Source organism: Muntiacus reevesi, chromosome 17 (assembly GCF_963930625.1).
Source record: "Muntiacus reevesi chromosome 17, mMunRee1.1, whole genome shotgun sequence".
NCBI classification, from domain to species: domain Eukaryota; kingdom Metazoa; phylum Chordata; class Mammalia; order Artiodactyla; family Cervidae; genus Muntiacus; species Muntiacus reevesi.
In genome coordinates this window covers 36,310,248-36,324,295 of record NC_089265.1, presented here as the reverse complement: position 1 = coordinate 36,324,295, position 14,048 = coordinate 36,310,248, and the positions used below count along the sequence as shown (strand labels likewise).

The following is a 14,048-nucleotide window of genomic DNA, read 5'->3' as shown; positions in this document are numbered from 1 at the left end:
TCTAGTAAGATATATTTCACAGTACCCATAAAATTATCTGTATACCATAGGAACAATAAGATTATAGAAGTTATATCCTTAGGTAAGCAATTTCTCCACATCTATCAACATTACCACCACTATCACTATTATCATTTACTGTTATATATAACCATGTTGTAATTTTTATTTGGTAAACAGCTTTGAGATATAATTTACATACCACACCATCCACTCACTTTACTTCTTTTACAACAAAAACATACAAGCATATATCACAGATCACACTTAACCTGTATAAAACTAGATTTCATCCCACAGGAACTCTGAGTCATATTTGCATATAGGCAGAACATTAAGCAGGAAAATAACCACTCCCGAGAGTAAAGCATATACTAATCTGTGCATAAAATTCCCATCTTTATTTGTGTCTTCTTAGCAGCATAACAACGGAGAAGGCAATGGCACCCCACTCCAGTACTCTTGCCTGGAAAATCCCATGGATGAAGGAGCCTGGTAGGCTGCGGTCCATGGGGTCGCTAAGAGTAGGACACGACTGAGAGACTTCACTTTCACTTTTCACTTTCACACACTGGAGAAGGAAATGGCAACCCACTCCAGTGTTCTTGCATGGAGAATCCCAGGGACGGGGGAGCCTGGTGGGCTGCCATCTATGGGATCACAGAGTCGGACATGACTGAAGTGACTTAGCAGCAGCAGCAGCAGCATAAGAAATTATAGTATGTGAAAAAATTTTAAGAAAAGTTAATTTTTATTTCATATAATATACTAACCTGAACAGATTATCTTGTCAAAAGCTTTCTAAAAGGATCCAACTAACAAGAAGTTATACCTCAAGTTATTTTTCTCAAAGGAATGTTATGAGGTAGTATAAAGCGCTTATTCTAACCCATGAAAGTAGAACCTTTAGACTATGAACAATAAAATTGAGCCAAAAAATACTTTTAACCTATGGAAAGCTATCTGAGAAGATGAAAAGCTAGATGATAGTCACCCTAAATGCTTTTTGGAACGAGGCAAGATTTTGTTTCAATAAAAAGTAGAAAATAGGTAGATGACTTTTCCCTTTAACAAGGCTTATTAACAACATTCCTTTTTCTACATCTCAACTTCTATTTGGTTCAAAAATGAAATGGTGAGTGTGGAAATAAACTTTACCTAAGCTAAAGAGGGAAAGTCGCTTAGTCATGTCCAACTCTTTGCGATCCTATGGACTATATAGTCCATGGAATTATACAGGCCAGAATACAGGAGAGGGTGTTTCCTTCTTCAGGGGATCTTCCCAACTCAGGTATTGAACCCAGGTCTCCCGCATTGCAGGCAGATTTTTAACCAGCTGAGCCACCAGGAAGATGATGCCATTAAAATATGCACTCAATATGCCAGGAAATTTGGAGAACTCAGCAGTGGTCATAGGACTGGAAAAGGTCAGCTTTCACTCCAATTCCAAAGAAAGGCAATGCCAAAGAATGTTCAAACTACTGCACAATTGCACTCATCTCACACGCTAGCAAAGTAATGCTCAAAATTCTCCAAGCCAGGCTTCAACACTACATGAACTGTGAACTTCCAGATGTTCAAGCTAGATTCAGAAAAGGCAGAGGAACCAGAGATCAAATTGCCAACATCCCTTGAAACATACAAAAAGCAAGAGAGCTCCAGAAAAACATCTACTTCTGCTTTATTAACTACGCCAAAGGCTTTGACTGTGTGGATCACAAGGAACTGTGGAAAATTCTTTAAGAGATGGGAATACCAGACAACCTAACCTGCCTCCTGAAAAATCTATATACAGGTCAAGAAGCAACAGTTAGAATCAGACATGGAACAACAGACTGGTTCCAAATTGGGAAAGGAGTACCTCAAGGCTGTATATTTCACCCTGCTTATTTAACTTAAATGCAGAGTACATCATACAAAATGCCAGATTGGATGAAGCACAAGCTGGAATCAAGATTTCCAGGAGAATTATCAATAACCTCAGATATACAGAAAATACTCACCCTTATGGCAGAAAGCAAAGAGGAACTACAGAGCCTTTTGATGAAAATGAAAGAGAAGAATGAAAAAGTTGGCTTAAAACTCAACATTCAGAAAACTAAGATCATGGCATTTGGTCCCATCATTTCATGGCCAATACATGGGAAAACGGTAGCAACAGTGACAGACTATTTTTGGGGGGCTCCAAAATCACTGCAGATGGTGACTGCAGCCGTGAAATTAAAAGATGCTGGCTCCTTGGAAGAAAAGCTATGACCAACCTAGACAGCATATTAAAAGGCAGAGACATTACTTTGCCAACAAAGGTCCATATAGTCAAAGCTATAGTCTTCCCAGTGGTCATGTATGGATGTAAGAGTTGGTGTGAGAGTAGACCATAAAGAAAACTAAGCGCCAAAGAACTGATGCTTTTGAACTGTGGTGTTGGAGAAGACTCGAGAGTCCCTTGGACTGCAAGGAGATCAAATCAGTCTGTCCTAAAGGAAATCAGTACTGAATATTCATTGGAAGGACTGATGCTGAAGCTCAAACTCCAATACTTTGGCTACCTGATGTGAAGAACTGACTCACTGGAAAAGACCCTGATGCTGGGAAAGACTGAAGGCAGGAGAAGGGGACGGCAGAGGAGAAGATGGTTGGATGGCATCACCAACTAGATGGATATGAATCTGAGAAAGCTCCCCTGAGTTGGTGATGGACAGGGAGGCCTGTCGTCCTCAAGTCCATGGGGTCACAAAGAGTCAGACATGAGTGAGCAAATGAACTAAACTGAACTGAAGCTAAAGAGAGCAGAAAGAGGAAAGATACAAGGAATGAAGCAGGTGAGAATATGCTCTTCCTGGTACAATTAAGTGGAAAAGCGTTAAAAGACTAGCGGGTGCCAACATACTGAACTCCTTATTGTGCGTGCAAGCTAAGTCACTTGAGTTGTGTCAGATTGTTTGCGACCCTATGAACTGTATAGCTCACCAGGCTCCTCTGTCCATGAGATTCTCTAGGCAAGAATATGGAGTGGACAGCCATGACTTCCCCCAGTTATTAACTGGGAATTAATATGAAGAAGAATGACAGATTTGAGTTAACCTAGGCAGTATGGTTGCTGTATAAGTTAGCATAGTGGTGGTGGAGTAGAGAATACAGAACTAACAGAATTGCAGGATGTTCAGGACTAGGTAGTTGAGACATATGAAGTGGAGACTGTGTAACTGGATACTATTTAAAGACATTTATCAGCTCTGTTTGTGCCTTGATTAAATTACAATATTAATACTAAATTTTAATTAATCTAATGCCCAGAAAATATATGACTGAACTAACAGCACACAGGGAAGGGGTCATACAAATTCAATAGAGAACAGAGTTCTAACTTTCGTATAATTCTGTTTCACTCCCGACCTGTCTGTAAATGTCTAAAGCCTTTTAACTTTATATATTTTTTTGGTCTTTCTTCCCTTTCTTTATTCTACATATTTCAACTTGGGGTAGTGATGGTGTAGCTACTAATTTATATTTGAAAACGCCTATTTAATCACTCTGTATTTGAAAAAAAGTTTATTATTTTCATAACACAAGTTACAGAAAGTAAAGGCTGATAAAATTTTTGACCAGAAGAAGATACACATAAAGGATATAATGACCTCAACAAAAGGGCATCCCTACACCTGCCATGGGGTATGTGTGTTATCGATCAAAAGGTGGGACATGTTTAAAAAAAAATTCAGACTCACTGCTCTGGGACTGGTGTTTGATGCACTAATGTACTTTAATCACTTGACAGTAAAAGAGAAACTCAAACTGCTTTTTTCATTTATTATCTTATTTGGTCAATATTACCCAAATGGATTTAAAATAGTATGTTCTTTTCTACCCAGTGCTGATCTCAAGAGCATCACAGTATACAATGGAACTAATGTAGAGAAGTTATGAATTTTTAAATAAAGTTAGCCAAATGGTAATAATCTGACTTAACTTAGATCTAATATAAAACAAAAATCTATTTAAAATCAAGTATTTCCTGAACCTTCAATCAGATTAACTTAAAGTCAGCAATAGCTTTTCTGACTGGCCAACTTTATATACACAGAGAAAGGAAAAACTATCATGCTTCTAGGATGAAATTGTTAAAATTAAAAGGGAACTTAGCAGATATAATTTTACAGACGGAAAATGTCTAAGGTAAACAGAGAAGTACTTGTAGGTGGGAGCAGACTTTAGAACTTTAGATCTCCTGAGTGCTAAAATCCACTTTCCTACCACTGCACAGTCACTTCTCCTGGCCTGCATACAGACAGTTCCTAAAGAAGAGACCGTATTGTGTAATTCCTATATTTACATATCTCTGTGATGCAAATATTAAAATCTCTAAAATTTACTTTAATTAAAATAGTACTTAAAACTATGGTGATCTAGAGTTTAAAAGTGAATAAAAAAACAAGGAAAACAGCAGGCTCCCCATCTCTAAATACATGAGAAAATATGGACACAATGAAAATCAGAAAGGGTCTTACAATCTTCATCTGCACCAATCAATACAGAATAAAAGATAAAGATGGTAGGTAGACAAAAATTTAGAGATGAGCTAACACCTATCCTACTCAAACTCTTCCAGAAAATTGCAGAGGAAGGTAAACTTCCAAACTCATTCTATGAGGCCACCATCACTCTAATACCAAAAGCAGACAAGGATGCCACAAAAAAAGAAAACTACAGTCCAATATCACTGATGAACATAGATGCAAAAATCCTTAATAAATTCTAGCAAACAGAATCCAACAACATATTAAAAAGGTCAACATCATGACCAAGTGCGCTTTATCCCAGGGATGCAAGGATTCATTAATATTCACAAATCAATCAATGCGATACATCACATTAACAAACTGAAAGATAAAAACCATATGATTATCTTAATAGATAGAGAAAGGCTTTGACAAAATTCAACATCCATTTATGATAAAAACCCTCCAGAAAGCAGGCATAGAAGGAACATACCTTAACATAATAAAAGCCATATATGATAAACCCACCGCAAACATTATCCTCAATGGTGAAAAATTGAAAGCATTTCCCCTAAAGTCAGGAACAAGACAAGGATGCCCACTGTCACCGCTACTATTCAATGTAGTTTTGGAAGTTTTAGCTACAGCATTCAGAGAAGAAAAAGAAATAAAAGGAATCCAGACTGGAAAAGAAGAAGTAAAACTCTGCAGATGACATGATGCTCTACATAGAAAACCCTAAAGACTCCACCAGAAAATTACTAGAGCTAATCAGTGAATATAGTAAAGCTGCAGGATATAAAATTAACACACAGAAATCTCTTGTATTCCTATACACTAATGAGAAAACAAAAAGAAACAATTTCATTCACCACTGCAATGAAAAGAATAAAAAACTTAGGAATAAGTCTACTTAAAGAAACAAAAGACTTATATACAGAAAACTATAAAACACTGATGAAAGAAATCAAAGATGATACAAATAGATGGAGAAATATACCATGTTCATGGATCAGAAGAATCAACATAGTGAAAATGAGTACACTACCCAAAGAAATCTATAGATTCAATGCAATCCCTATCAAGCTACCAACAGTATTTTTCAGAGAACTAGAACAAATAATTTCACGATTTGTATGGAAATGCAAAAAACCTTGAATAGCGAAAGGAATCTTGAGAAAGAAGAATGGAACTGGAGAAATCAACCTGCCTGGCTTCAGGCTCTACTACAAAGCTACAGTCATCAAGACAGTATGGTACTGACACAAAGACAGAAACATAGATCAATGGAACAAAACAGAAAGCCCAGAGATAAATCCATGTACCTATGGACACCGTATCTTTGACGAAGGAGGCAAGAATATACAGTGGAGAAAAGACAATCTCTTTAACAAGTGGTGCTGGGAAAACTGGTTACCCACTTGTAAAAGAATAAAACTGGAACACTTTCTAGAACTAACACCCCAAAAAGATGTCCTTTTCATTATAGGGGACTGGAATGCAAAAGTAGGAAGTCAAGAAATACCTGGAGTAACAGGTAGATTTGGCCTTGGAGTACAGAATGAAGCAGGGCAAAGGCTAATAGAGTTCTGCCAAGAGAAAGCACTGGTCATAGCAAACACCCTCTTCCAACAACATAAGAGATAACTCTACACATGGACATCACCAGATGGGCTAACACTGAAATTGGACTGATTATATTCTTTGCAGCCGAAAATGGAGAAGCTCTATACAGTCAGCAAAAACAAGACTGGGAGCTGACTGTGGCTCAGCTCATAAACTCCTTATTGCCAAATTCAGACTTAAATTGAAGAAAGTGGTGAAAACCACTAGGCCATTCAGCTATGACCTAAATCAAATCCCTTATGAATATACAGTGGAAATGAGAAACAAATTTAAGGGACTAGATCTGATAGAGTGCCTGATGAACTATGGATAGAGCTTTGTGACACTGTACAGCAGACAGGATCAAGATCACCCCCAATAAAAAGAAATGCAAAAGAGCAAAATGGCTGTCTGAGGAGGCTTTGCAAATAGCTGGGAAAAGAAGAGAAGTGAAAAGCAAAGGAGAAAAGGAAAGACATATTCATTTGAATGCAGAGTTCCAAAGAATAGCAAGGAGAGATAAAAAAGCCTTCCTCAGTGATCAATGCAAAGATATAGAGGGAAACAATAGAATGGGAAAGACTAGGTTATCTCTTCAAGAAAATTAGAGATACCAAGGGAACATTTCATGCAAAGATGGGCTCAATAAAGGACAGAAACGGTAGGGACCTAACAGAAGCAGAAGATATTAAGAAGAGGTGGCGAGAATACACAGAAGAACTGTACAAAAAAGATCTTCATGACCCAGATAATCACGATGGTGTGATCACTTACCTAGAGCCAGACATCCTGCAATGTGAAGTCAAGTGGGCCTTAGGAAGCATCACTACGAACAAAGCTAGTGGAGGTGATGGAATTCCAGTTGAGCTATTTCAAATCCTGAAAGATGATGCTGTGAAAGTGCTGCACTCAATGTGCCAGCAAATTTGTAAAACTCAGCAGTGGCCACAGGACTGGAAAAGGTCAGTTTTCATTCCAATTCCAAAGAAAGGCAATCCCAAAGAATGCTCAAACTACCACACAGTTCCACTCATCTCACAAGCTAACAAAGTAATGCTCAAAATTCTCCAAGCCAGGCTTCAGCAATATATGAACCGTGAACTTCCAGATGTTCAAGCTGGTTTTAGAAAAGGCAGAGGAACCAGAGATCAAATTGCCAACATCTGCTGGATCATCGAAAAACCAAGAGAATTCCAGATAAACATCAATTTCTGCTTTATTGACTATGTCAAAGCCTTTGACTGTGTGGATCATAATAAACTGGGGAAAATTTTGAAAGAGATGGGAATACCAGACCACCTGACCTGCCTCTTGAGAAACCTGTATGCAAGTCAGGAACCAACAGTTAGAACTGGACATGGAATAACAGACTGGTTCCAAATAAGAAAAGGAGTACCTCAAGGCTGTATATTGTCACCCTGCTTAATTAACTTATATGCAGAGTACATCATGAGAAACGCTGGGCTGGAGGAAGCACAAGCTAGGATCAAGAGTGCTGGGAGAAATATCAATAACCTCAGATATGCAGATGACACCACCCTTATGAAAGAAAGTGAAGAAGAACTAAAGAGCCTCTTAATGAAAGTGAAAGAGGAGAGTGAAAAAGTTGGCTTAAAGATCAGCATTCAGAAAACTAAGATCATGGCATCTGGTCCCATCACTTCATGGCAAATAGATGGGGAAACAGTAGAACCAGTGGCTGACTATTTTTTGGGGCTCCAAAATCACTGCAGATGGTGATTGTAGCCATGAAATTAAAAGACGCTCACTCCGTGGAAGGAAAGTTATGATCAACCTAGACAGCATATTAAAAAGCAGAGACATTACTTTGCCAACAAAGGTCCATCTAGTCAAGGCTATGGTTTTTCCAGTGGTCATATATGGATGTGAGAGTTGGACTATAAAGAAAGCTGAGCACCGAAGAATTGATGCTTTTGAACTGTAGTGTTGGAGAAGACTCTTGATAGTCTCTTGGACTGCAAGGAGATCCAACCAGTTCATCCTGAAGATCAGTCCTGGGTGTTCATTGGAAGGACTGATGCTGAAGCTGAAACTCCAGTACTTTGGCTACCTCATGTGAAGAGCTGACTCACTAAAAAGACCCTGATGCTGGGACGGATTGGGGGCAGGAAGAGAAGGGGACGACAGAGGATGACATGGTTGGATGGCATCACCGACTCGATGGATGTGGGTTTGAGTGAACTCCGGGAGTTGGTGATGGACAGGGAGGCCTGGCGTGCTATGATTCATGGGGTCGCAAAGAGTCGGACATGACTGAGCAACTGAACTGAACTAAGAATACTTTCTAACACCACCACAAAAATAAACTCAAAATGTATTAAAGATCTAAACATAAGACCAGAAACTATAAAACTCCTAGAGGAAAACATAGGCAAAACACTCTCTGACGTAAATCATAGCAGGATCCTCTACGACCCACCTCTCAGAGTAATGGAAATAAAAGCAAAAATAAACAAATGGGACCTAATTAAACTTAAAAGCTTTTGCACAACAAAGGAAACTATAAGCAACATGAAAAGACAGCCTTCAGAATGGGAGAAATTAATAGTAAATGAAGCAACTGACAAAGAATTAATCTCAAAAATATACAAGCAGCTCAATTCCAGAAAAATAAGCTACCCAATGAAAAAATGGGCCAAAGAACTAAACAGACATTTCTCCAAAGAAGACATACAAATGGCTAACAAACACATGAAAAGATGCTCAACATCACTCATTATCAGAGAAATGCAAATCAAAACCACAATGTGGTACCATCTCACGCCGGTCAGAATGGCTGCTATCAAAAACTCTCCAAACGATAAATGCCAGAGAGGGTGCGGAGAAAAGGGAACCCTCTCACTGTTGGTGGAAATGCAAATTAGTACAGCCATTATGGAGAAGAGTGTGGAGGTTCCTTAAAAAACTGGTAATAGAACTGCCATATGACCCAGCAATCCCACTGCTGGGCATACACACCGAGGAAACCAGAATGGAAAGAGACACGTGTACCCCAATGTTCATCGCAGCACTGTTTATAATAGCCAGGACATGGAAGCAACCTAGATGCCCATTGGCAGACGAATGGATAACAAAGCTCTGGTACATATACACGATGGAATATTACTCAGCTATTAAAAAGCATGCATTTGAATCAGTTCTAATGAGGTGGATGAAACTGGAGCCTATTTTACAGAGCTAAGTAAGAAAGAAAAACACCAGAAAAGTCAGAAAAGAAAAAGTCAGAAAGAAAAACACCAATACAGTATATTAACGCATATATATATGCAATTTAGAAAAATGGTAACGATGACCCCTATATGAGAGACAGCGAAAGAGACACATGTAAAAAACAGATTTTTTAACTCTGTGGAAGAAGGTGAGGGTGGGATGATTTGAGAGGATAGCATTGAAACATGTATATTACCATATGTGAAATAGATCACCAGTCCAGGTTTGATACATGAGACAGGGTGCTCAGGGCTGGTGCACTGGGATGACGCTGAGCGATGGGATGGGGAGGGAGATGGGAGGGAGGTTCAGGATGGGGAACACATGTACACCCATGGCTGATTCATGTGAATGTATGGCAAAAACCACTACAATAAAGTAATTACCCTCCAATTAAAATTAAAAAGAAAAGAACGGAAAAAAATAAAGATGGTAGGAAGAAAGATTAAGGAGTAAATGGTTATTTGTGGAACAGTGTTATAACTGTTTCTATAATAAAGTTATATATATATAATAAAATTATAAAAAAAATATAATACATTCAATAAGCTTTACATATATGAGTTTAGTCCTGACTTTTCTTTATAAACAGGTATGTCAATAGGGTGATAAATGAACCATTTCTAATAATTAGAATTCTATTTTCAGGAATAAAAAATGTTTCCAAAATAATCCCAATATGTTACATGAACTTAATAATCCAAATATTTACTGATGGTCACTTTAAAAAGAAGAGAGTGATATATCTTTCTTTTATATATTTACTATAAAGTTTAACAAAAAGTATGAATTCTAGCACACACCATGGAACCAAAAGTATACAATATGATCTAAATTTGAGGCTTACCTTGCAATATTTTCTCATCCAATGTCCACAGCAGCTGTAGATTGCCAGCTCCCTTTCCATGAGATGGCTCAACTGTCAAATACTAAAGGTTTTATAACCTGATAGGGATTACTACAACAAGGAGTTCGTCTATGGTCACAAGATAAGTGCTTTATTATATTATGCAGTTTTATAAGCTTTGTAATGTGATATGTTAATAACCTAAGGAACCACAAGAGAAAAGATACTCTGAAAAAACTTACAAAACTACACAATATTGTAAAATGGAAAGCTAAGTCTGTGTGTGTGAAATGAGTGGGGAGGGAAACTTACCTTACAACTAAAGAAAAACTCCATTCTGCTGCAGTAATCTGGGATGGGTATGACAGACCAGCATTAATACTGGCTGGGGTGTTGCGAGGAGAGGGAATTGGCAATCTACTGATGCTGGGGACACTGAACATCTAGAAGGAAGAAAAGAGGAAAACAAATAAATTCTAGATTTATTAAATGTCTCATCACTATGGATCTTTTGCACATTTAATAAGTTTAGATACTCTGAATATTAGGTGAAAATAATTGATTTATACAATTCATTCTGTTACTTATAGATTTTCTTACACCGATTTATAAACAAAATCGGTATCAACCGTTGTATGAAGAAAAAGATTATCATATATAAATAGGTAAAGAATATTTTTTAAATTGAAATGATATTATTGTGATGATAAAAATAAAATTTTTATTAAAAAGAAGAGCACAAAAACAAAATGTATATGAAAAAGGCATCACTGCTCTCTTTCTACATGCTTCTACTTACACGTGTTGTTGGAGCATAGCCACAGGGATCATAAAACAGAGCATTTTTTGTTATAGGTTTGGTTCTTGTCACAGGCATAAATCATACGGTGGAAAGGGATTATAATATAATAATACATCATGCTTTTCCAATAAAATTCAAATAGCTTTTAGAAAAGTCAAATGGATTTATATGTAAACATGTCTTATTTAAAAACATTAGGAATACCCAAAGTTAGGTTGCAAATAACTTAATGGAAATGGACAAAAACATAGCACAAATTAACTGGAATTAAGCATTTTAATAATTAATTATTTCACATTCTCCTTAATCTAAGTAATAGTAAATAAAAAGGTAACAAGTATTTACTTTTTTTTTCTTATTGCTCACCTAAAGAAACTACCACTGTATTAATATATTCCTGCATATTCACAGTTTTGGGTGTAAAATATCACATTCATCTTGGTGGTATACAGTCTCTTGAAAAAGCACGTTAAACAATACAGTGAAGTGTTTGAATATTAGTAAGGAAGAAGTTAAAAAAAGTATTTTAACATTACCAGAGGTCTTAATATGAACTATTCTATCATATACTAGTGTTTGCTCTTTAGAAACTCTTAATACTAATTCAATAGGAAACAAAAGCCTTTAACAATATCCAACACTGCACAGCACGTACAATGTTTCCATTGTATTTCTAAATGAGCATTTAACTAGAAAGCATGATGATAAACAACTACATCAGTGATAATACTGTAAGTTTCAATGTCACTTGATTTTGTAGAGACAGTGGACAGATCATATTCCCAGTGAAGTAGTCATTATTACCGGGGAAGAAAATCTAACAATATGGATATAACTGATGGTATGTAACCACTTCCATTCATAAAGAAGAAAAAATCCTGAACTAGAAATTAACTACTGGGTAGTATCTGAATCTGACTCTTTTTAGTAAATTGGTAGTAGCAAAGAGGTTAATAATATTTAATCCAATCTATACCTGTTATAAGAAAAGTGGGTTCTCAAGCAATTCACAGCACAATCTGAATCACTAAGTAATGCTACATTGGTAACATCAGAGCATAAAAAGTTCCATGTAAGTGAAACTAAGACTGGGGATATACTAAAAGCAGGGTCAGTATTCTACTTATTTTTACTTTCTCAGGCTCAATACCCAGCACACAGTAGGTCCACAGTAAGTATTCAAACCACAGAAGCAAATTTCTTAGCTGAGATTTTCTACTTAGCTGAAAAGATTTTTAAAAATTGATAAAAACATTCCTAAAATACATGTCTTCCAGATTTTCTGAGCACACAATGAATATAATTTAACTCTTACTGACTTGTTCATCATTATGAACAAGCCATTGTTTCATATTTTAAAGCAGTGATTTACAGGGCTATAACCTATATTTCTATACTAAGTGGTAATTGATTACTGTTAATTTTGGACCCTAAAATCTTTTTTGTTTTTTAAATTGTCTATCAGTATTTCATTCAATTAAATCTGCCTTAAAATACTTTTGTCCTAATTAACAGCACCTACTACAACTAGTTAGCATCATATCTTCATTAACAGAAACTGGTTCCGTACAAGGAGATACACACACACACACACATATATATATATATATATATGTTTTTTTTTTTTTCCCCTATTTTAAAGTGCTAGAGATCCAGATGTGGACTCTGTCTTCTATTTAGACTTATTTTTATTCCTTGGTAGATCTGGATTAATTTTCCTTTAATATATAGTGTATCACTTTTACCTTCATACCTATAGAGGATAATAAGACGGTAGGGAAGTTTTATTAGTGCTTAATCTTCTCTATTGTTTGGATAATATTCTTCCCTAGTTCACAAAAGGTATTAAACTATTCCAGCTTTAAATTTTGGGGGCTTTCCAAAGATTTTGATTTCTTCTGTAATATAAATAAACAGAATGATGTGAAGTTCATTTTTTAGTCTCAAGTACCTCAGGGATTTAAATTCAATTTGTCAGAACTCTTGTCAGTGAAAGGCAGTAGAGTTAAATAGAAATAGATAAATTAAACAGAAAATAATAAAAATTTACTTGGGGCTTTGAAAAATATTTGGCATTTAAATTTACTTATATTTGAGTAAGTGTGTATGATATGTAATTCAAAACAGTTTAAGGCAAATTGCAAAAGCTGCAATATGAAGCTCTAACTATAGAAGGATCTGTCACCTAGTTCAATTCTTCCTTGAAGTTCACTCCACGATGAGAACATGCAGTAATAATTCTCTGGCTGATGTAAAAAATATAAAATACTTTCCCTTTTTAATTGGAACTTTCATTGGGAGAAAACAGGTTCAAATATTACTTTTAAGAAAGCTTCCCTGATGGGATACACACTACACCAAATTCCAGTAAGTGGAAACAGTAAGCACTATTAATAGGAGCTAATACCCAGTTCTCAGTTGAGCAGAGTAGTTATTAAATGTCAAAAAAAAAAAGGCCCCAAAATGAGACCTACCACAGATAAATGAAAATAATGCATTCTCAGATAATTTGGTGACTATAGTCAATTGAAGCTTTGTCTTACTAGCCAGTTATTGTTCTGGTTCATGTTTCCCATCATCTAGTTATCTTTCCTTACTATTATTTTGAGTATGTCAGTTAATATCTGATTCTTCATAAAGTCCATATGTTATCTACCCTTCTACCCTTACTCCCAAATAATACATAAACATGTCATTAAGTGAGTGAAGCAAGTGTCTAGAAGTAGTGACTCCTGAATTTAAAAATGGCTTGAAAATCAAAGATCAAGTCTTTTATAAAAAGAATAGGAGTCAACCCAACCAATCCTGATTAAAGATTTATCCTTAGAATTGGGGAGAAAAAGCTTAAGCTCTAAAGTGAATTCCTTGAGGATAAAGACTTCCAGTCTCTGAATATCTACCAAGTTCTTTGCTGTTATGTACAGCACACAGACCACAATGAGGATGTATGTGCCTAATGAATAAGACTAGAATATGACAGGTAAAGGAACTTATTTATTATACAGGATTTCCAAAATGTTATTTTAATTTTTTGAAAGCTTTAAATATGACTATTTAGCAGCAA

General features: G+C 36.2%; 1 protein-coding gene across 4 annotated transcripts in view; it reads right to left on the bottom strand.

Annotated features, from left to right (window-relative positions):
- BRD10 (bromodomain containing 10) overlaps window positions 1-14,048 on the bottom strand; it is a 105,192-nt gene that overhangs the window by 13,038 nt on the left and 78,106 nt on the right. The gene's annotated exons all lie outside the window — the stretch shown is intronic.